The sequence below is a fragment of the Aquarana catesbeiana genome, linkage group LG01 (assembly GCF_042186555.1).
Source record: "Aquarana catesbeiana isolate 2022-GZ linkage group LG01, ASM4218655v1, whole genome shotgun sequence".
NCBI classification, from domain to species: Eukaryota; Metazoa; Chordata; class Amphibia; order Anura; family Ranidae; genus Aquarana; species Aquarana catesbeiana.
In genome coordinates, this window is record NC_133324.1 from 45,235,897 (window position 1) to 45,257,127 (window position 21,231).

At 42.7% G+C, this 21,231-nt stretch overlaps 1 protein-coding gene across 1 annotated transcript in view; it reads left to right on the forward strand.

Moving 5' to 3' along the window:
• LOC141142588 (vomeronasal type-2 receptor 26-like) overlaps nt 1-21,231 on the forward strand; it is a 171,695-nt gene that overhangs the window by 84,987 nt on the left and 65,477 nt on the right. The gene's annotated exons all lie outside the window — the stretch shown is intronic.

Sequence of the window (21,231 nt, forward strand, 5' to 3'; positions counted from 1 at the left end):
GGGGTCCGTCGTAGTTACGACGTAAAGATTTGAAGCATGTTTCAAATCTAAAGTCCGTCGGATTTGAGGCTGAAAAAGTCTGCTGAAAGTCCGGAGAAGCCCACACACGATCGGATTACCAGCCAGCTTTAGTCCGTCAGCGTCCGTTGGACTTTTGTAGATGAAAAGTCCGACCGTGTGTACGCGGCATTAGAGTATACAAGTCTTGCTGTCTGTTGGTGTGTGTTTGCTGTCTGTTGGTGTTTGCTGGTTTGCATTTTGGGGACTTTTCCTTTTAGTTTTTAATTTGCCTTTTGCTGTCACTTTTTAAATAGCTTTTTTTTTTTCTTGTTTCATCAGTCTATCAATTAAGGGGTGTGGTTAATTGCTCACAGGTGCCTATTTAACTTGTTGTAGGACTCAGTCTGAGCGTGCTCAGTTTGAAGCTGTGGAGCTTGGTGTAAGTGGAGCTGGATTAAGTGGGAGTTAAAAACAAGTGTTAGAGTATACAAGTCTTGCTGTCTGTTGGTGTGTGTTTGCTGTCTGTTGGTGTTTGCTGGTTTGCATTTTGGGGACTTTTCCTTTTAGTTTTTAATTTGCCTTTTGCTGTCACTTTTTAAATAGCTTTTTTTTTTTTCTTGTTTCATCAGTCTATCAATTAAGGGGTGTGGTTAATTGCTCACAGGTGCCTATTTAACTTGTTGTAGGACTCAGTCTGAGCGTGCTCAGTTTGAAGCTGTGGAGCTTGGTGTAAGTGGAGCTGGATTAAGTGGGAGTTAAAAACAAGTGTTAGAGTATACAAGTCTTGCTGTCTGTTGGTGTGTGTTTGCTGTCTGTTGGTGTTTGCTGGGTTGCATTTTGGGGACTTTTCCTTTTAGTTTTTAATTTGCCTTTTGCTGTCACTTTTTAAATAGCTTTTTTTTTTTTTTTTTCTTGTTTCATCAGTCTATCAATTAAGGGGTGTGGTTAATTGCTCACAGGTGCCTATTTAACTTGTTGTAGGACTCAGTCTGAGCGTGCTCAGTTTGAAGCTGTGGAGCTTGGTGTAAGTGGAGCTGGATTAAGTGGGAGTTAAGAACAAGTGTTAGAGTATACAAGTCTTGCTGTCTGTTGGTGTGTGTTTGCTGTCTGTTGGTGTTTGCTGGGTTGCATTTTGGGGACTTTTCCTTTTAGTTTTTAATTTGCCTTTTGCTGTCACTTTTTAAATAGCTTTTTTTTTTTTCTTGTTTCATCAGTCTATCAATTAAGGGGTGTGGTTAATTGCTCACAGGTGCCTATTTAACTTGTTGTAGGACTCAGTCTGAGCGTGCTCAGTTTGAAGCTGTGGAGCTTGGTGTAAGTGGAGCTGGATTAAGTGGGAGTTAAAAACAAGTGTTAGAGTATACAAGTCTTGCTGTCTGTTGGTGTGTGTTTGCTGTCTGTTGGTGTTTGCTGGGTTGCATTTTGGGGACTTTTCCTTTAAGTTTTTAATTTGCCTTTTGCTGTCACTTTTTAAATAGCTTTTTTTTTTTTTTTTTTTTCTTGTTTCATCAGTCTATCAATTAAGGGGTGTGGTTAATTGCTCACAGGTGCCTATTTAACTTGTTGTAGGACTCAGTCTGAGCGTGCTCAGTTTGAAGCTGTGGAGCTTGGTGTAAGTGGAGCTGGATTAAGTGGGAGTTAAAAACAAGTGTTAGAGTATACAAGTCTTGCTGTCTGTTGGTGTGTGTTTGCTGTCTGTTGGTGTTTGCTGGTTTGCATTTTGGGGACTTTTCCTTTTAGTTTTTAATTTGCCTTTTGCTGTCACTTTTTAAATAGCTTTTTTTTTTTTCTTGTTTCATCAGTCTATCAATTAAGGGGTGTGGTTAATTGCTCACAGGTGCCTATTTAACTTGTTGTAGGACTCAGTCTGAGCGTGCTCAGTTTGAAGCTGTGGAGCTTGGTGTAAGTGGAGCTGGATTAAGTGGGAGTTAAAAACAAGTGTTAGAGTATACAAGTCTTGCTGTCTGTTGGTGTGTGTTTGCTGTCTGTTGGTGTTTGCTGGGTTGCATTTTGGGGACTTTTCCTTTTAGTTTTTAATTTGCCTTTTGCTGTCACTTTTTAAATAGCTTTTTTTTTTTTTTTTTTTTCTTGTTTCATCAGTCTATCAATTAAGGGTTGTGGTTAATTGCTCACAGGTGCCTATTTAACTTGTTGTAGGACTCAGTCTGAGCGTGCTCAGTTTGAAGCTGTGGAGCTTGGTGTAAGTGGAGCTGGATTAAGTGGGAGTTAAAAACAAGTGTTAGAGTATACAAGTCTTGCTGTCTGTTGGTGTGTGTTGCTGTCTGTTGGTGTTTGCTGGGTTGCATTTTGGGGACTTTTCCTTTTAGTTTTTAATTTGCCTTTTGCTGTCACTTTTTAAATAGCTTTTTTTTTTTTTTCTAGTTTCATCAGTCTATCAATTAAGGGGTGTGGTTAATTGCTCACAGGTGCCTATTTAACTTGTTGTAGGACTCAGTCTGAGCGTGCTCAGTTTGAAGCTGTGGAGCTTGGTGTAAGTGGAGCTGGATTAAGTGGGAGTTAAAAACAAGTGTTAGAGTATACAAGTCTTGCTGTCTGTTGGTGTGTGTTTGCTGCCTGTTGGTGTTTGCTGGTTTGCATTTTGGGGACTTTTCCTTTTAGTTTTTAATTTGCCTTTTGCTGTCACTTTTTAAATAGCTTTTTTTTTTTTTTTTTTTTTTCTTGTTTCATCAGTCTATCAATTAAGGGGTGTGGTTAATTGCTCACAGGTGCCTATTTAACTTGTTGTAGGACTCAGTCTGAGCGTGCTCAGTTTGAAGCTGTGGAGCTTGGTGTAAGTGGAGCTGGATTAAGTGGGAGTTAAAAACAAGTGTTAGAGTATACAAGTCTTGCTGTCTGTTGGTGTGTGTTTGCTGTCTGTTGGTGTTTGCTGGGTTGCATTTTGGGGACTTTTCCTTTTAGTTTTTAATTTGCCTTTTGCTGTCACTTTTTAAATAGCTTTTTTTTTTTTTCTTGTTTCATCAGTCTATCAATTAAGGGTTGTGGTTAATCGCTCACAGGTGCCTATTTAACTTGTTGTAGGACTCAGTCTGAGCGTGCTCAGTTTGAAGCTGTGGAGCTTGGTGTAAGTGGAGCTGGATTAAGTGGGAGTTAAAAACAAGTGTTAGAGTATACAAGTCTTGCTGTCTGTTGGTGTGTGTTTGCTGTCTGTTGGTGTTTGCTGGTTTGCATTTTGGGGACTTTTTCTTTTAGTTTTTAATTTGCCTTTTGCTGTCACTTTTTAAATAGCTTTTTTTTTTTTTTTTTTCTTGATTCATCAGTCTATCAATTAAGGGGTGTGGTTAATTGCTCACAGGTGCCTATTTAACTTGTTGTAGGACTCAGTCTGAGCGTGCTCAGTTTGAAGCTGTGGAGCTTGGTGTAAGTGGAGCTGGATTAAGTGGGAGTTAAAAACAAGTGTTAGAGTATACAAGTCTTGCTGTCTGTTGGTGTGTGTTTACTGTCGGGTTGGTGTTTGCTGGGTTGCATTTTGGGGACTTTTCCTTTTAGTTTTTAATTTGCCTTTTGCTGTCACTTTTTAAATAGCTTTTTTTTTTTTTTCTTGTTTCATCAGTCTATCAATTAAGGGGTGTGGTTAATTGCTCACAGGTGCCTATTTAACTTGTTGTAGGACTCAGTCTGAGCGTGCTCAGTTTGAAGCTGTGGAGCTTGGTGTAAGTGGAGCTGGATTAAGTGGGAGTTAAAAACAAGTGTTAGAGTATACAAGTCTTGCTGTCTGTTGGTGTGTGTTTGCTGTCTGTTGGTGTTTGCTGGTTTGCATTTTGGGGACTTTTCCTTTTAGTTTTTAATTTGCCTTTTGCTGTCACTTTTTAAATAGCTTTTTTTTTTTTCTTGTTTCATCAGTCTATCAATTAAGGGGTGTGGTTAATTGCTCACAGGTGCCTATTTAACTTGTTGTAGGACTCAGTCTGAGCGTGCTCAGTTTGAAGCTGTGGAGCTTGGTGTAAGTGGAGCTGGATTAAGTGGGAGTTAAAAACAAGTGTTAGAGTATACAAGTCTTGCTGTCTGTTGGTGTGTGTTTGCTGTCTGTTGGTGTTTGCTGGTTTGCATTTTGGGGACTTTTCCTTTTAGTTTTTAATTTGCCTTTTGCTGTCACTTTTTAAATAGCTTTTTTTTTTTTTTTTTTTTTCTTGTTTCATCAGTCTATCAATTAAGGGGTGTGGTTAATTGCTCACAGGTGCCTATTTAACTTGTTGTAGGACTCAGTCTGAGCGTGCTCAGTTTGAAGCTGTGGAGCTTGGTGTAAGTGGAGCTGGATTAAGTGGGAGTTAAAAACAAGTGTTAGAGTATACAAGTCTTGCTGTCTGTTGGTGTGTGTTTGCTGTCTGTTGGTGTTTGCTGGGTTGCATTTTGGGGACTTTTCCTTTTAGTTTTTAATTTGCCTTTTGCTGTCACTTTTTAAATAGCTTTTTTTTTTTTTTTTTTTTCTTGTTTCATCAGTCTATCAATTAAGGGTTGTGGTTAATTGCTCACAGGTGCCTATTTAACTTGTTGTAGGACTCAGTCTGAGCGTGCTCAGTTTGAAGCTGTGGAGCTTGGTGTAAGTGGAGCTGGATTAAGTGGGAGTTAAAAACAAGTGTTATGCCGCGTACACACGGTCGGACTTTCCGGCATACTTGGTCCGGCGGACCAGAGTGTGCCGGACAATCCGTCCGTGTGTGGGCGGCGGCGGACTTTTCCGGCGGACTTCTTCCCAAAAGCCCGCCGGACCTAGATTTGAAACAAGTTTTAAATCTTTCCGTAGGACTCAGTTTCGGGCGGAAAGTCCGCTCGTGTGTGTGCTGGTCCGACGGAAAGCCCGCTCGTGTGTAGGCTGGTCCGACGGACCAGATGCGACACAAGGGCAGGGTATTGCATCTCGCGCTCTCTGCAATAGGAAAAACAAATCTTCCTATTGCGGTGAGCGCGGTGCATGCCAGGCCCTTAGCTCTGGTATGGATTATAAAGGGAACCCCGCTACGCCGAAAAAACGGCGTGGGGTCCCCCCTAAAATCCATACCAGACCCCCGATCCGAGCACGCAGCCTGGCCGGTCAGGAAAGGGGGTGGGGACGAGCGAGCGCCCCCCCTCCTGAACCGTACCAGGCCGCATGCCCTCAACATGGGGGGTGGGTGCTTTGGGGGAGGGGGGCGCCCTGCGGGGCCCCCCCACCCCAAAGCACCTTGTCCCCATGTTGATGAGGACAAGGGCCTCTTCCCGACAACCCTGGCCGTTGGTTGTCGGGGTCTGCAGGCGGGGGGCTTATCGGAATCCGGGAGCCCCTTTTAATAAGGGGGCCCCCAGATCCCGGCCCCCCACCCTATGTGAATGAGTATGGGGTACATGGTACCCCTACCCATTCACCTAGGGAAAAAGTGTAAGTAATAAAACACACTACACAGGTTTTTAAAATATTTTATTAAACAGCTCCGGGGGGGGATCTTCCTCCGGCTTCGGGGGTCTTCTTCCGGCTTCGGGGGTCCCTCCGCTTCATCTTCTCCCGGCGTCCGGTTGGTTCTTCTCCGCTCTCTTCTCCCGGTGTTCCTGTTCTTCGGCCGGCTCCTCTGCTGTCTTCAAGTAGCTCTCTTGCCAGCAGAGGTCCGGACTTCTGGGCTTCTGGGCTTCTGGGCTTCTTGTCTTCTCTTCCCCAGATGTTGACACGACGCTCTCTCCTGCTGGACTGCTCTCCGAGGGCTGCGTTGTGACTTATATAGGCGGAGACCCCGCCCCCTTTTGATGTCACAGTCCCTGGGCATGCTGGGACTGTGACGTTTTAGGGGGCGTGGTCAACATCACCCAGTGACCACGCCCCCTAAAACGTCACAGTCCCAGCATGCCCAGGGACTGTGACATCAAAAGGGGGCGGGGTCTCCGCCTATATAAGTCACAACGCAGCCCTCGGAGAGCAGTCCAGCAGGAGAGAGCATCGTGTCAACATCTGGGGAAGAGAAGACAAGAAGCCCAGAAGCCCAGAAGTCCGGACCTCTGCTGGCAAGAGAGCTACTTGAAGACAGCAGAGGAGCCGGCCGAAGAACAGGAACACCGGGAGAAGAGAGCGGAGAAGAACCAACCGGACGCCGGGAGAAGATGAAGCGGAGGGACCCCCGAAGCCGGAAGAAGACCCCCGAAGCCGGAGGAAGATCCCCCCCCGGAGCTGTTTAATAAAATATTTTAAAAACCTGTGTAGTGTGTTTTATTACTTACACTTTTTCTTTAGGTGAATGGGTAGGGGTACCATGTACCCCATACTCATTCACATAGGGTGGGGGGCCGGGATCTGGGGGCCCCCTTATTAAAAGGGGCTCCCGGAATCCGATAAGCCCCCCGCCCGCAGACCCCGACAACCAACGGCCAGGGTTGTCGGGAAGAGGCCCTTGTCCTCATCAACATGGGGACAAGGTGCTTTGGGGGAGGGGGGGGCCCCGCAGGGCGCCCCCCCTCCCCCAAAGCACCCACCCCCCATGTTGAGGGCACGCGGCCTGGTACAGTTCGGGGGGGGCGCTCGCTCGTCCCCACCCCCTTTCCTGACCGGCCAGGCTGCGTGTTCGGATCGGGGGTCTGGTATGGATTTTAGGGGGGACCCCACGCCGTTTTTTCGGCGTAGCGGGGTTCCCTTTATAATCCATACCAGACCTAAGGGCCCGGTATGACCCGCGACGGGGCTCGCAAGGTGTCAATCTCGCCGATAAAAGCGGCAAGATTGACATCCTTTGCTAGTCCCGTCGCACCTGAGTCACGTTCAAAATGAACGGACTTGTCCGTGTGTGGGCAAGTCCGTTCATTCTGAAAGTCCGCCGGAACTCCGGCGAAAGTCCGTCGGAAAGACGGGCGGACCTAGCCCGCCGGAAAGTCCGGTCGTGTGTGGGCAAGTCCGTCCGTTTTAAAGTCCGGCGCACCTGGCGGACAAAGTCCGTCGGAAAGTGTGCCGGACCAAGTAGGATAGAAAGTCCGACCGTGTGTACGCGGCATTAGAGTATACAAGTCTTGCTGTCTGTTGGTGTGTGTTTGCTGTCTGTTGGTGTTTGCTGGGTTGCATTTTGGGGACTTTTCCTTTTAGTTTTTAATTTGCCTTTTGCTGTCACTTTTTAAATAGCTTTTTTTTTTTTTTTTTTTCTTGTTTCATCAGTCTATCAATTAAGGGGTGTGGTTAATTGCTCACAGGTGCCTATTTAACTTGTTGTAGGACTCAGTCTGAGCGTGCTCAGTTTGAAGCTGTGGAGCTTGGTGTAAGTGGAGCTGGATTAAGTGGGAGTTAAAAACAAGAGTTTAAAACAGGAGGTTATAACAGGGGTCATAGTACCTGTGTAGTGTGAGTATCTGAGTGTTGTCTGAGTAGTGTGTGTGGATCGTTAGTACTTGTGTATTGTGTACCTATGTATTGTCTTGTCGTGTACCTGTGTATTGTCTTGAGTATTAGTGCCAGGAAGCTAGTTGTTAGGTAATTTGGACAGGGTAAAATCCCCAAATCCTCACCAAATTTAATAGGTACGATGCCCGGCGGGTGTGGAGAGGCGACTCTTTGTACATCTTGCCGCATGTATGCGTTCCTTGATCATCTGATCGAGGGCGAATACTGCTGTGCAAAATGTAAGCACATTGTTTCCCTGGAAGCCCAGGTTCTGAATCTGGGGAAGCAACTGTCAGCACTGAGAAGTCCCTCCATACTAAAGGTGAGCCAGGAACGTACACGGCAGGTGCCGGCAGGGGCCAGCACAGAGGCGGGTGGAGACAAAGAGGTGCAGGCACTAGCAAAGAGTAGATGGGTGACAGTCAGGAGGGGTAGAGGGGGAAGTGCCAGGGAGGCCGATCCAGGACTGGAGCATCCCAATAAGTACACTCCATTGAGTGACATTGGTGTAACCAGTCACGGACCAGCACTGCTGGAGATGAGGGACTCTCCTAGCTGCCAGGGGAAGAACTCCTCCAGTGAGAGTGGGGGGGCAGCAAAGGGAAAGGAAAGACAGATTCTGGTGGTAGGGGACTCAATTCTTAGAAGGACAGAGAGGGCAATCTGTAACCAAGACCTGAAGCGCCGAACAGTATGTTGTCTACCGGGCGCTCGGGTTCGGCACATCACGGATCTTGTGGACAGATTACTGGGAGGGGCTGGGGAAGACCCGGCTGTCATGGTGCACGTTGGCACCAATGACAAAGTCAGAGGCAGATGGAGTGTCCTAAAGAACGATTTTAGGGACTTAGGAGCTAAATTGAGGAAAAGGACCTCCAAGGTAGTGTTCTCAGGAATACTACCGGTACATCGAGCCACACCAGAGAGGCAGAGGGAGATTAGGGAAGTAAACAAGTGGCTGAAGAGCTGGTGTAGTAAGGAGGGGTTTGGGTTCCTGGAGGACTGGACCGACTTCTCAGTCGGTAACCGGTACTATAGAAGGGACGGACTGCACCTAAATGAGGAGGGTGCAGATCTGCTGGGAATGAAGATGGCCAAAAAGTTAGAGGGGTTTTTAAACTAGGCGATGGGGGGGAGGGTCCAGAGACAGTGATAGCCAGCGCGGAAGATATTCCAGAGGGTAGTATTGGGGGCATTAGTGGTAGGTTAACCAAAGCACAAAAACACAAGGTGAGTATAGTAGCAAGTCCAAGTTGCAATCTTGAAACACCCAATACGAGGACAATATGCGACCGGTCTAAACTATGTGGCATGTTCACCAATGCCAGGAGCCTGGCGGACAAGATGGGTGAACTAGAGATACTGTTGTACAAGGAGGATTTGGATTTTGTGGGAATTTCAGAGACCTGGTTCAACAGCTCTCATGATTGGCTGGCAAACATTCAAGGGTATACCCTATACCGCAAGGACAGAGAGGGTAAAAAAGGGGGAGGGGTATGCCTATATATCAAGAATAATGTACAAGTGAATGTGAGAGATGACATCACTGAGGGGGCTAGGGAGGAGGTGGAATCTTTATGGGTAGAGCTCCAAAGGGATGAAGCTAAGGGGAAAATAATACTGGGAGTATGCTATAGGCCCCCTAACCTGAGGGAGGAAGTGGAGACGGATCTCCTATCACAAATTGGATTAGCAGCAAGGATGGGAAGTGTTATCATAATGGGGGATTTTAATTATCCAGACATAGACTGGGCGGAGGGAACCGTGCATTCATTTAAGGCTCGCCAGTTCCTTAGTGTCTTGCAGGACAATTTTATGGGTCAGATGGTAGACGCACCAACTAGAAATAAAACATTACTAGATCTACTGATTACCAACAATACAGACCTGATAACAGATGTGGAAATACGGGGCAATTTAGGTAACAGCGATCACAGGTCAATTAGTTTCAGTATAAATCACACAAATAGGAGACATGAAGGGAACACAAAGACACTGAATTTCAAAAGAGCCAACTTCCCTAAACTACAAACCTTGCTAAAAGGCATAAATTGGGATAAAATATTAGGAACAAAGAATACGGAGGAAAGATGGGTTTGCTTTAAGAGCATATTAAATAAGGGCATTAGCCAATGTATCCCATTGGGTAATAAATTTAAAAGAGCGAACAAACATCCTGGATGGCTTAGCTCCAATGTAAAAATGCATATAAAAGCAAAGGAGAAGGCCTTCAAAAAATACAAGGTTGAGGGATCATCCACAGCATTCAGAATTTATAACGAATGCAATAAGAAATGTAAGGGTGCAATTAGGTTGGCTAAGATAGAACATGAAAGACACATAGCGGAGGAGAGCAAAAAAAATCCCAAGAAATTCTTTAAGTATGTAAACAGTAAAAAAGGGAGGACAGACCATATTGGCCCCATAAAGAATGAGGAAGGACATCTGGTTACAAAGGATGGGGAGATGGCAAAGGTATTGAATTTATTCTTCTCCTCAGTCTTCACGAGTGAATCGGGGGGCTTCAGTAACCAAAACTGCAGTGTTTATCCTCATGACACAACACAGGAAGCACCTACATGGTTAACAGAGGACGGAATTAAAATTAGACTTGAGAAACTTAACATTAATAAATCACCGGGACCAGATGGCTTGCATCCAAGGGTACTTAGGGAACTCAGTCAGGTGATTGCCAGACCGTTGTTCCTAATTTTTACAGACAGTCTATTGACTGGAATGGTACCAGCTGATTGGAGAAAAGCCAATGTAGCACCAATATTTAAAAAGGGCCCATAAAACATCCCTGGGAATTACAGACCAGTTAACCTAACATCAATAGTATGTAAACTCTTGGAGGGGATGATAAGGGACTATATACAAGATTTTAGTAATAAGAATGATATCATTAGCAGTAATCAGCATGGATTCATGAAGAATCGTTCTTGCCAAACCAATCTATTAACCTTCTATGAGGAGGTGAGTTGCCATCTAGATAAAGGAAGGCCCGTAGACGTGGTGTATCTGGATTTTGCAAAAGCATTTGACACAGTTCCCCATAAACGTTTACTGTACAAAATAAGGTCCATTGGCATGGACCATAGGGTGAGTACATGGATTGAAAACTGGCTACAAGGGCGTGTTCAGAGGGTGGTGATAAATGGGGAGTACTCAGAATGGTCAGGGGTGGGTAGTGGGGTTCCCCAGGGTTCTGTGCTGGGTCCAATCCTATTTAATTTGTTCATAAACGACCTGGAGGATGGGATAAACAGTTCAATCTCTGTATTTGCAGACGATACTAAGCTAAGCAGGGCAATAACTTCTCCGCAGGATGTGGAAATCTTGCAAAAAGACCTGAACAAATGAATGGGGTGGGCGACTACATGGCAAATGAGGTTCAATGTAGAAAAATGTAAAATAATGCATTTGGGTGGCAAAAATATGAATGCAATCTATACACTGGGGGGAGAACCTCTGGGGGAATCTAGGATGGAAAAGGACCTGGGGGTCCTAGTGGATGATAGGCTCAGCAATGGCATGCAATGCCAAGCTGCTGCTAATAAAGCAAACAGAATATTGGCATGCATTAAAAGGGGGATCAACTGCAGAGATAAAACGATAATTCTCCCGCTCTACAAGACTCTGGTCCGCCCGCACCTGGAGTATGCTGTCCAGTGTCTGGGCACCAGTCCTCAGGAGGGACGTACTGGAAATGGAGCGAGTACAAAGAAGGGCAACAAAGCTAATAAAGGGTCTGGAGGATCTTAGTTATGAGGAAAGGTTGTGAGCACTGAACTTATTCTCTCTGGAGAAGAGACGCTTGAGAGGGGATATGATTTCAATTTACAAATACTGTACTGGTGACCCCACAATAGGGATACAACTTTTTCGCAGAAGAGAGTTTAATAAGACTCGTGGCCACTCATTACAATTAGAAGAAAAGAGGTTTAACCTTAAACTACGTAGAGGGTTCTTTACTGTAAGAGCGGCAAGGATGTGGAATTCCCTTCCACAGGCGGTGGTCTCAGCGGGGAGCATTGATAGCTTCAAGAAACTATTAGATAATCACCTGAATGACCGCAATATACAGGGATATGTAATGTAATACTGACACATAATCACACACATAGGTTGGACTTGATGGACTTGTGTCTTTTTTCAACCTCACCTACTATGTAACTTACAAGCTCTGTGTAATGGTTTTACACGGAGCAGCCTGGATCCTCTTCTTCTTGGGTCCCCCACCGGTGCTCTTGGCTCCTCCCCTTTGACCATCGCCCTGAATAGCAAGCTGATTACTACGGGAGCACTGGTGTGTACTCGCTACTGAGTCCCGCTCTATGCGTCCATAAGACACATAGAGCCGTGGCTTGCCCCACCCCCCACACTTAAGACACATAGAGCCGCCCCCCCCCACACTCTGTACTTATTGGCTCACTGGCTGTCACTGACAGCAGTGGGAGCCAATGGAATCCTGTACAAAAACTGTACTGTAAAAAAAAAAAAAAAAAAAAAAGCTTCAGCCTTTACAACCACTTCCACCCTGGAAGGTTTCAGCCCCTTCATGACCGGGCCATTTTTTTGCGATACGGCACTGCGTCGCTTCACCTGACAATTGTGCGTTCATGCGATGTTGACAGAACGGCGGTCTGCCTTGTGTACATTGTGTAGACTACCATTCTGCTTCTCCTGTAAATGACCGGTGGGTCCCGGCGGACATTGCGTCCGCCGGACCCTGCTGATTGGCTCCTGCCGTGTCCAATTACAGCGGGAGCGGGGTCGCGGGCGGCACGCATCCCCAGAGCGGGAAAAAGAGACAACGTACAGGTATGTTGTTTCACGCCGCCCGGAACGCCCTGCTGCTGTAAATATGTGGTGGTCACTCTGGAAGCAGTTAAAGTGGTATTATCCCCTTCCCGACTGGCTCCCATACATATATGGCAGCGGGTTGGCTCTCCTGCACAAATCACCATATATGTACGACGACTCTTTTAAGAGACATAGCAGGCGCACGCGCTTACCAGCTGCAAAGGGGGGGGACCCGATGCGCATGGCCGGTGGGCACGAGAGAAAGAATGAGGATTTGTGTATGTAAACACACAGATCCCTCTGGCAGGAGACGAGAAACAGATCATGTGTTCCTACTAACGATCTGTCTCCTCCTCTAGTCAGTCTCCTCCCCCCACAGTTAGAAACACCTCCCTAGGGAACACATTTAACCCCTTGATCGTGGTGCCCTAGTGTTAACCCCTTCCCTGCCAGTGACATTTATACAGTAATCTGTGTATTTTTATAGCACTGATCGCTGTATAACTGTCAATGGTCCCAAAAATGTGTCAAAAGTGTCCGATCTGTCCGCCGCAATGTTGCAGTCCCGCTAAAAATTGCCATTACTAGTAAAAAATAAATAAATAATAAAAATGCCATAAATCTATTCCCTATTTTGTAGATGCTATAACTTTTGTGCAAACCAATTAATATATGCTTATTGCGATTTTTTTTTTCAACAAAAATATGTAGTAGAATACATATTTGCCTACACTGATTCAGAAATTTTTTTTTTTAAACATTTTGGGGGATATTTATTATAGCAAAAAGAAATTTTTTTTTTTTTTTTTTCAAAATTGTCACTTTTTTTGTTTATAGCGCAAAAAAAATAAAAAGCGCAGAGGTGATCAAATACCACCAAAAGAAAGCTCTATTTGTGGGAAAAAAAGGACGTCAATTTTGTTTTGGTACAGCATCGCACGACACGTGCAATTGTCAGTTAAAGCGACACAGTGTCATGTAGCAAAAGATGGCCTGGTCATTAAGGGGGAAAACCCTTCCGGGGCTGAAGTGGTTCAACCTAAAAGCAAACACATAATATATTGCAGCTTACCAATCATTAGATGTGGTGGCTGCATTCATTTTCTTTTCTTTGGCTTCCCCTCTCCTCTGTTTTCACCTGGTGATCTGCCCATTAGAACATCTCCTGTATTAGAGCGCCTCCCACTTTGGTTGAAGGATCACCGGGGGCACCTTTTCGAATTTCTGAAATTTCGAATTTACGAATTTTCGAATTTACGAATATTCGGAAAAATTCAGAAATTCGACAGATCGCAAATTTGGATATTTCCGAAATAATAAAGTTGTCTAAATTCGTTAAAAAACTAATTTGGTAATAAACGAATTACACATGTCTAGTATGTAATAGAAACAGAAAAGATTTGTATAAAATACATATACATTATATATATATATAAATAAAGAAAATTGCGCTGCGCTTAGGTATGTATCAATATATGCGTTCGCCCTATCGGTATCATATGCAAAGGTGCTATGTGCATGCGATTCAGATCCACAAATAATTCCGTATATCCAAACCAAAAAAATGTGCTACTGAATGCCACATCCAAAGTGCAATGTGCTTAATAATAAATGAGCTCTATATGCGTAAATAAATATATTGCTCACATGTTAATCAATTAGATTGAAAACAGCCTAGCAAAAATCATTGTGCCAAAGAAATGCATCAAAGTGCCATACGTATTAAATCCAAAGTGCAGTGTGCAAATAATAAACTCTACATATATCCATATATATAATACACCCACATTGATCAATAGTATTCAATAAAAATCTAAGTGAAAAAAACATGCGCTATGAATATAGTATCTTATACATATCACATGCAAAACTCCAATAAATCATACAGGTGACAGGTGATATAAAAAACATATATGAGTGATATGCGATGCTTGAGACAATAATTGTCCTTATCCGTGAAAAAATCCTCCGAGATAGTATCACACAGCAATGTGCAGTGAAAAGTTCCAAAGGTGAACTACAGTGCATAAAAGTGTTTCACAGAAAAATCCAATCGCTGAACCACAGTGCCCAGATCATGCCGTGATGTGCCTCGGTGACCCCCAAAGTAGTTGCGCTCACCTTAGAGCGTGTGACACAGGGTTTAACTGCGTCAATACACGCTATGGAGCCACCCCTGGGCTCAGTATTAGGACAACAGATGATCTCCAACCAGGCTCTTTAAGGCTCCACAGGCATCAAACCCATAAAAAAGAAGGGACTATATAGTATAATATCGCCAGACACTTTATTAAAAACATATAAAATCCAATCCCCACACTGGGGTACTCACATTTTACAGGTGCTTAGTGTGCACCAAACAATACAGGCAGAGTAACGCTAATCGGCGTGCTGTGGGGTGTCAGAGATCCCCAGCCCAGCTCTGTGCTGATCGCTCCGTCCTGGCCCCTCCCCTACGCCTCTTCGACACAGGGAATCACGTGTCTTCATCAGGGGGATATGATTGGACGAGCGCTCTGCAGTTTAAATACACTAACGGCGGCCATTTTCCCTGAGACCGCAGACTCTTATGTGTTGGGCTTCGCTCCTCTATGCATAGCACAACCTTTAACATAAGACGTTCTATCACTGTAGCCATATTAATCATGCTGATCATAAGGGGAACCAAATATAAAACATAATTATATCCAGGACGGAGCCTCGGAGGGGAAAACTAAGACACCACAGCACTCTTATAGCCAACATTAAGATAAATAAAAACGATCTTACATATATCTACTATAAGCGATCTCATATCTAACTCTATTACAAACAACCACATACAATTGCTGGGAGACCCACAGTACATACACTGGCTCTATTAGCAAGTAATGCCAGTAATCAGCCTGCAATTAACTATCCTCAAGATGAATTGTTAGTGTGTATGGTAATTTGACTAGTTTAATTATGAATGATGCCTGTATACGGCTCTCCCTCCGAGCTGGTATCTCTCTTATATTTCAAGCAAGCGGCCCATACAGGCATACATAATAAATAACTATAAAAATCCATCTTATGCATATAGACCAACTAATAGCATATAGCCCTATATATCTACAAAGGTATAAAATTTATAAAAAATTAAATATAAAAAACTACTTACTTTTATTGAAATATAAATTAAAATATATATATATTAAAAAAAATGTATAAACCAGTGGACACCTAAAAGAAATCAGTCATATGTACCTAATTAAATGTCCTCAAAAAGGGAAGGGAGAATTTTATTACTTCCTGACTAAAGCCTATAGACTACAAAAAAGGAGGGGGTAAGGATGACACCCTTATATGGGACCTCTGAAGTCCTTCCAATTAATTACATATTAAATCTATATAATAAAAACATCAGACCAATCTTGCTATGAAATTATATACAATAGACTACATAAATTCCAGAAATATATATGATATAAATTACGTGATATTCAGATAAATAGGGTACAGAGTGATGTATGTCAATCTCCCGGCTAATCTAAGCTAGGATAGTATATATAGGAATAAATCGTATAACGTACAGTATGAAGACTAAAAATTGCTCAAAAAACATGTGAGATCGAACTCTTTATTCAACCCACCCGGTGACAAAGAGCCGAGCTGGTAAATCCACCAGGATTCGCACTTGCTAATATCTCTGACATAGTTGGAGCCTCTCCAGTTTCGTTTCGGAGCCTCTAGTCCCCAAAACCTCATGCCCTGCGTGCTCTGGTTGTGCTCATTCTTAAAATGCACATACAGGAAATGGCTGTCAGACCCCTTCCGTATGTTCCTCACATGCTCCTCCATAGGTCTTTCAGGGCCCTAATAGTGCGACCAATATATAATAAGTTGCAAGGACATTGAATCGCATATACCACTCCAATGGTGTCGCATGAAACAAAATCCTCTATAGTGTGTATCTGCTTCCTATGGGGGTTATAGAACTCTTTAACTTTCTTAATATTAGACGGTACTCTTACACAACTATAACATCTCCCACAACCAAAAAATCCCTTTAGGTCCCAGAACATCTTAGGCTTCGGTGGGGGTGGTTCCACTACATTGTGCACCAGTCTATCGCGCAAACAGGGTGCTCTCTTGTAGATGATCTTAGGTTTATCAGGTATTAAATCTCTTAAATGACAATCTTGTTTTAGTACGTTCCAATACTTTTTTAAAATCCTCTCTACTTCTTTACTCTGTAGACAATAGTCTAAAACTATACATGTACCATCATACTCATCATTAACCACAGCAGCATTTTTATCCTTTACCAAATCTTCCCTCTTAAAATTCTTCACCAAATTTTTTTCTCTTTCTAAAAATTCCTTCTGGTAACCTTTATCTAAAAACATTTTCTCTAATTTATCTGATTGTGATTCAAAATCGCCCTCTCGTGTACAGTTTCTCCTCATTCTTGTAAACTGGCCCCTGGGGATATTACTAAGCCATGGTTTGTGATGGCAACTGGTGGTGGGAATGTAGGAGTTACGATCAGTGGCTTTAAAAAAGGACCTGGTAATGATACCACTAGTTGTAGCTAAGATTTCTAGATCTAGGAAGTGTATACGGTCCCTACTAACATCCCAAGTTAGGGAGATATTCCGATTGTTAATATTCATGGACTCCAATAATTTCATTAGCGATTCTAAATTCCCTTTCCACATGATCAGAAGATCGTCTATGAACCTCTTGTATAATAATATATCTCCATACTGTTCAATCCGCACCGACTCTTCCTCCCATTTGGCCATATAAAGGTTCGCCACACTGGGGGAGAACTTAGCGCCCATAGCGACACCCCTTATCTGTAGGAAAAATCTATTGTTGTACCAGAAAAAATTATGGTGTAAACAAAAATCCAGACATTTCAAAATAAATCCACATAGGCCCCTATCAATTCCTTCCTCTTTATCTAGGGCCCATTCCACGGCCTCCAAAGCGCCCTCACGGTTAATATTTGTATATAATGACGACACGTCGCCTGTAGCCATGATGATATTATCCGTGACGTGTTCTTCCAATAATTGAAGGGTGTGCTTAGTGTCCTTAAGAAAGGCTCGTGTTCTTCTTACCAGAGGTTGTAGATGGAGGTCAATGTATTCTCCCAATCTGGAAGTTAGGGACTCAATCCCACTCACAATGGGCCGTCCAGGTGGATTCAGACTGTCTTTATGAATCTTCGGCAGATAATATATTACTGGAATCCTGCTGACTGTGGGAATTAAATATTTGGCTTCTTGTTTATTTAGGAATTCATTATCTACACCATATTTTATAATCAGATCCAATTCATTCCTAAAGTTCCTGGAAGGATCAGCATTTAATACCTGATATGTGCTGCTATCATTTAGGATCCTATCCATCTCATCCTTGTATTGCTGTAACGAAAGCACCACAATGCCCCCTCCTTTGTCCGCCGGTCTTATAACTATATCCGTTCTTCTCTCCAATGAGTCTAATCCCTTTTTAAAATCCCTGTGCTCATGTACTCTTTTTATGGGTAATTGTTCGAGCTCTGTATTGACCAACTTTTTAAAAAGGTCCACATATTTGTTATTGGCCACATATGGATTAAAAATCGAGTTATTTCTTAAACCCGTAAACTTCTCATTAACAACCGTTTTCTCAACTGGGTTCAAGGCATAGTATTTTTTGATGTTCAATTTCCTTATGAACTTTTGTACCCCTACATAAGTTTCAAATTTGTTAAGTCCCTTTTTGGGTGCAAATTTTATGCCCTTATCAAGTGTCAAAATTTCTTCCCTTGATAGATCCTTGCCGCTTAGATTATAGATCCCTTCACCTTATCTTCCCGCCTTCTTTTTTTGCTGTAACCTTCGTCCCGCTCTTCCTCCTCTCTTCCTAGGTATCTTACTTCGCGGGCGTGTCCATCCTGGTTCCTCCCTAAAAAAGGCTCATATGCGTATCGATCTTCATTATCCGTAAGCGGTTGGTAGCTATTGTACACAGTATGTGCATTTTAAGAATGAGCACAACCAGAGCACGCAGGGCATGAGGTTTTGGGGACTAGAGGCTCCGAAACGAAACTGGAGAGGCTCCAACTATGTCAGAGATATTAGCAAGCGCGAATCCTGGTGGATTTACCAGCTCGGCTCTTTGTCACCGGGTGGGTTGAATAAAGAGTTCGATCTCACATGTTTTTTGAGCAATTTTTAGTCTTCATACTGTACGTTATACAATTAATTCCTATATATACTATCCTGGCTTAGATTAGCCGGGAGATTGACATACATCACTCTGTACCCTATTTATCTGAATATCACGTAATTTATATCATATATATTTCTGGAATTTATGTAGTCTATTGTATATAATTTCATAGCAAGATTGGTCTGATGTTTTTATTATATAGATTTAATATGTAATTAATTGGAAGGACTTCAGAGGTCCCATATAAGGGTGTCATCCTTACCCCCCTCCTTTTTTGTAGTCTATAGGCTTTAGTCAGGAAGTAATAAAATTCTCCCTTCCCCTTTTGAGGACATTTAATTAGGTACTGAAGTGACTGATTTCTTTTAGGTGTCCACTGGTTTATACATTTTTTTTTTAATATATATATTTTTTAATTTATATTTCAATAAAAGTAAGTAGTTTTTTATATTTAATTTTTTATAAATTTTATACCTTTGTAGATATATAGGGCTATATGCTATTAGTTGGTCTATATGCATAAGATGGATTTTTATAGTTATTTATTATGTATGCCTGTATGGGCCGCTTGCTTGAAATATAAGAGAGATACCAGCTCGGAGGGAGAGCCGTATACAGGCATCATTCATAATTAAACTAGTCAAATTACCATACACACTAACAATTCATCTTGAGGATAGTTAATTGCAGGCTGATTACTGGCATTACTTGCTAATAGAGCCAGTGTATGTACTGTGGGTCTCCCAGCAATTGTATGTGGTTGTTTGTAATAGAGTTAGATATGAGATCGCTTATAGTAGATATATGTGAGATCGTTTTTATTTATCTTAATGTTGGCTATAAGAGTTCTGTGGTGTCTTAGTTTTCCCCTCCGAGGCTCCGTCCTGGATATAGTTATGTTTTATATTTGGTTCCCCTTATGATCAGCATGATTAATATGGCTACAGTGATAGAACGTCTTATGTTAAAGGTTGTGCTATGCATAGAGGAGCGAAGCCCAACACATAAGAGTCTGCGGTCTCAGGGAAAATGGCCGCCGTTAGTGTATTTAAACTGCAGAGCGCCCGTCCAATCATATCCCCCTGATGAAGACACATGATTCCCTGTGTCGAAGAGGCGTAGGGGAGGGGCCAGGACGGAGCGATCAGCACAGAGCTGGGCTGGGGATCTCTGACACCCCACAGCACGCCGATTAGCGTTACTCTGCCTGTATTGTTTGGTGCACACTAAGCACCTGTAAAATGTGAGTACCCCAGTGTGGGGATTGGATTTTATATGTTTTTAATAAAGTGTCTGGCGATATTATACTATATAGTCCCTTCTTTTTTATGGGTTTGATGCCTGTGGAGCCTTAAAGAGCCTGGTTGGAGATCATCTGTTGTCCTAATACTGAGCCCAGGGGTGGCTCCATAGCGTGTATTGACGCAGTTAAACCCTGTGTCATACGCTCTAAGGTGAGCGCAACCACTTTGGGGGTCACCGAGGCACATCACGGCATGATCTGGGCACTGTGGTTCAGCGATTGGATTTTTCTGTGAAACACTTTTATGCACTGTAGTTCACCTTTGGAACTTTTCACTGCACATTGCTGTGTGATACTATCTCGGAGGATTTTTTCACGGATAAGGACAATTATTGTCTCAAGCATCGCATATCACTCATATATGTTTTTTATATCACCTGTCACCTGTATGATTTATTGGAGTTTTGCATGTGATATGTATAAGATACTATATTCATAGCGCATGTTTTTTTCACTTAGATTTTTATTGAATACTATTGATCAATGTGGGTGTATTATATATATGGATATATGTAGAGTTTATTATTTGCACACTGCATTTTGGATTTAATACGTATGGCACTTTGATGCATTTCTTTGGCACATTGATTTTTGCTAGGCTGTTTTCAATCTAATTGATTAACATGTGAGCAATATATTTATTTACGCATATAGAGCTCATTTATTATTAAGCACATTGCACTTTGGATGTGGCATTCAGTAGCACATTTTTTTGGTTTGGATATACGGAATTATTTGTGGATCTGAATCGCATGCACATAGCACCTTTGCATATGATACCGATAGGGCGAACGCATATATTGATACATACCTAAGCGCAGCGCAATTTTCTTTATTTGTATCTACCGCACGGCCATGAATACGTGATCTGCGTTTGCAACTGGGTATTTATTTCCATATTTGGTTTGTTCTCCAGTAAGGCATTGGATTATTGTGGCTCGCAAGATTTCTTCTATATTTCTGTATTATATATATATATATATATATATATATATATATATATATACAAAAAAGATGTAGAAATTGCGCCAACTCCTAAAGGGAAATGAAGCAGCCGACACAGCAATTTGACCGTTGCAAGTATGAAATAAAAATAAAAAGTGTGGCGCTAATGAATAGTGAGACACCTGTTACTAATCAAGTAACAATGATCTCCGTAGAGGAGTGATAAAACTTACAGTGTGAACTTGTGAAGTGAGAAGTAATTATTTAGTGAAATATCCAAAAGGAATAGATAACGGTGAGTACTAAGATGTGTAGAAAAGTGGAATACTCAGTGACAACCTATAAGTTGATAAAGAAGCAATCATGCATATAAAACCATATTCCAAAAAACAAAAACGAAACAGGCAAATATTGATGCAAGGTATCTCAATATACTGAGTATGCTGTTCAACAAAAATACTGTTCATTAGGATAGAAATCAAGAGAAAGGGTATCCAAATCCCTAAGGGGGATAAACATATATGGAAAACTACAAGTCTCTTGATGGGTGGATGGGGTACTCCTATTTAGTCCCACAACCGACTGGGCGCAAGCCGTCTTCCTATAAGGTGTTTGTAAGTTGTTCAGGAAGGGTCCTTAAAAA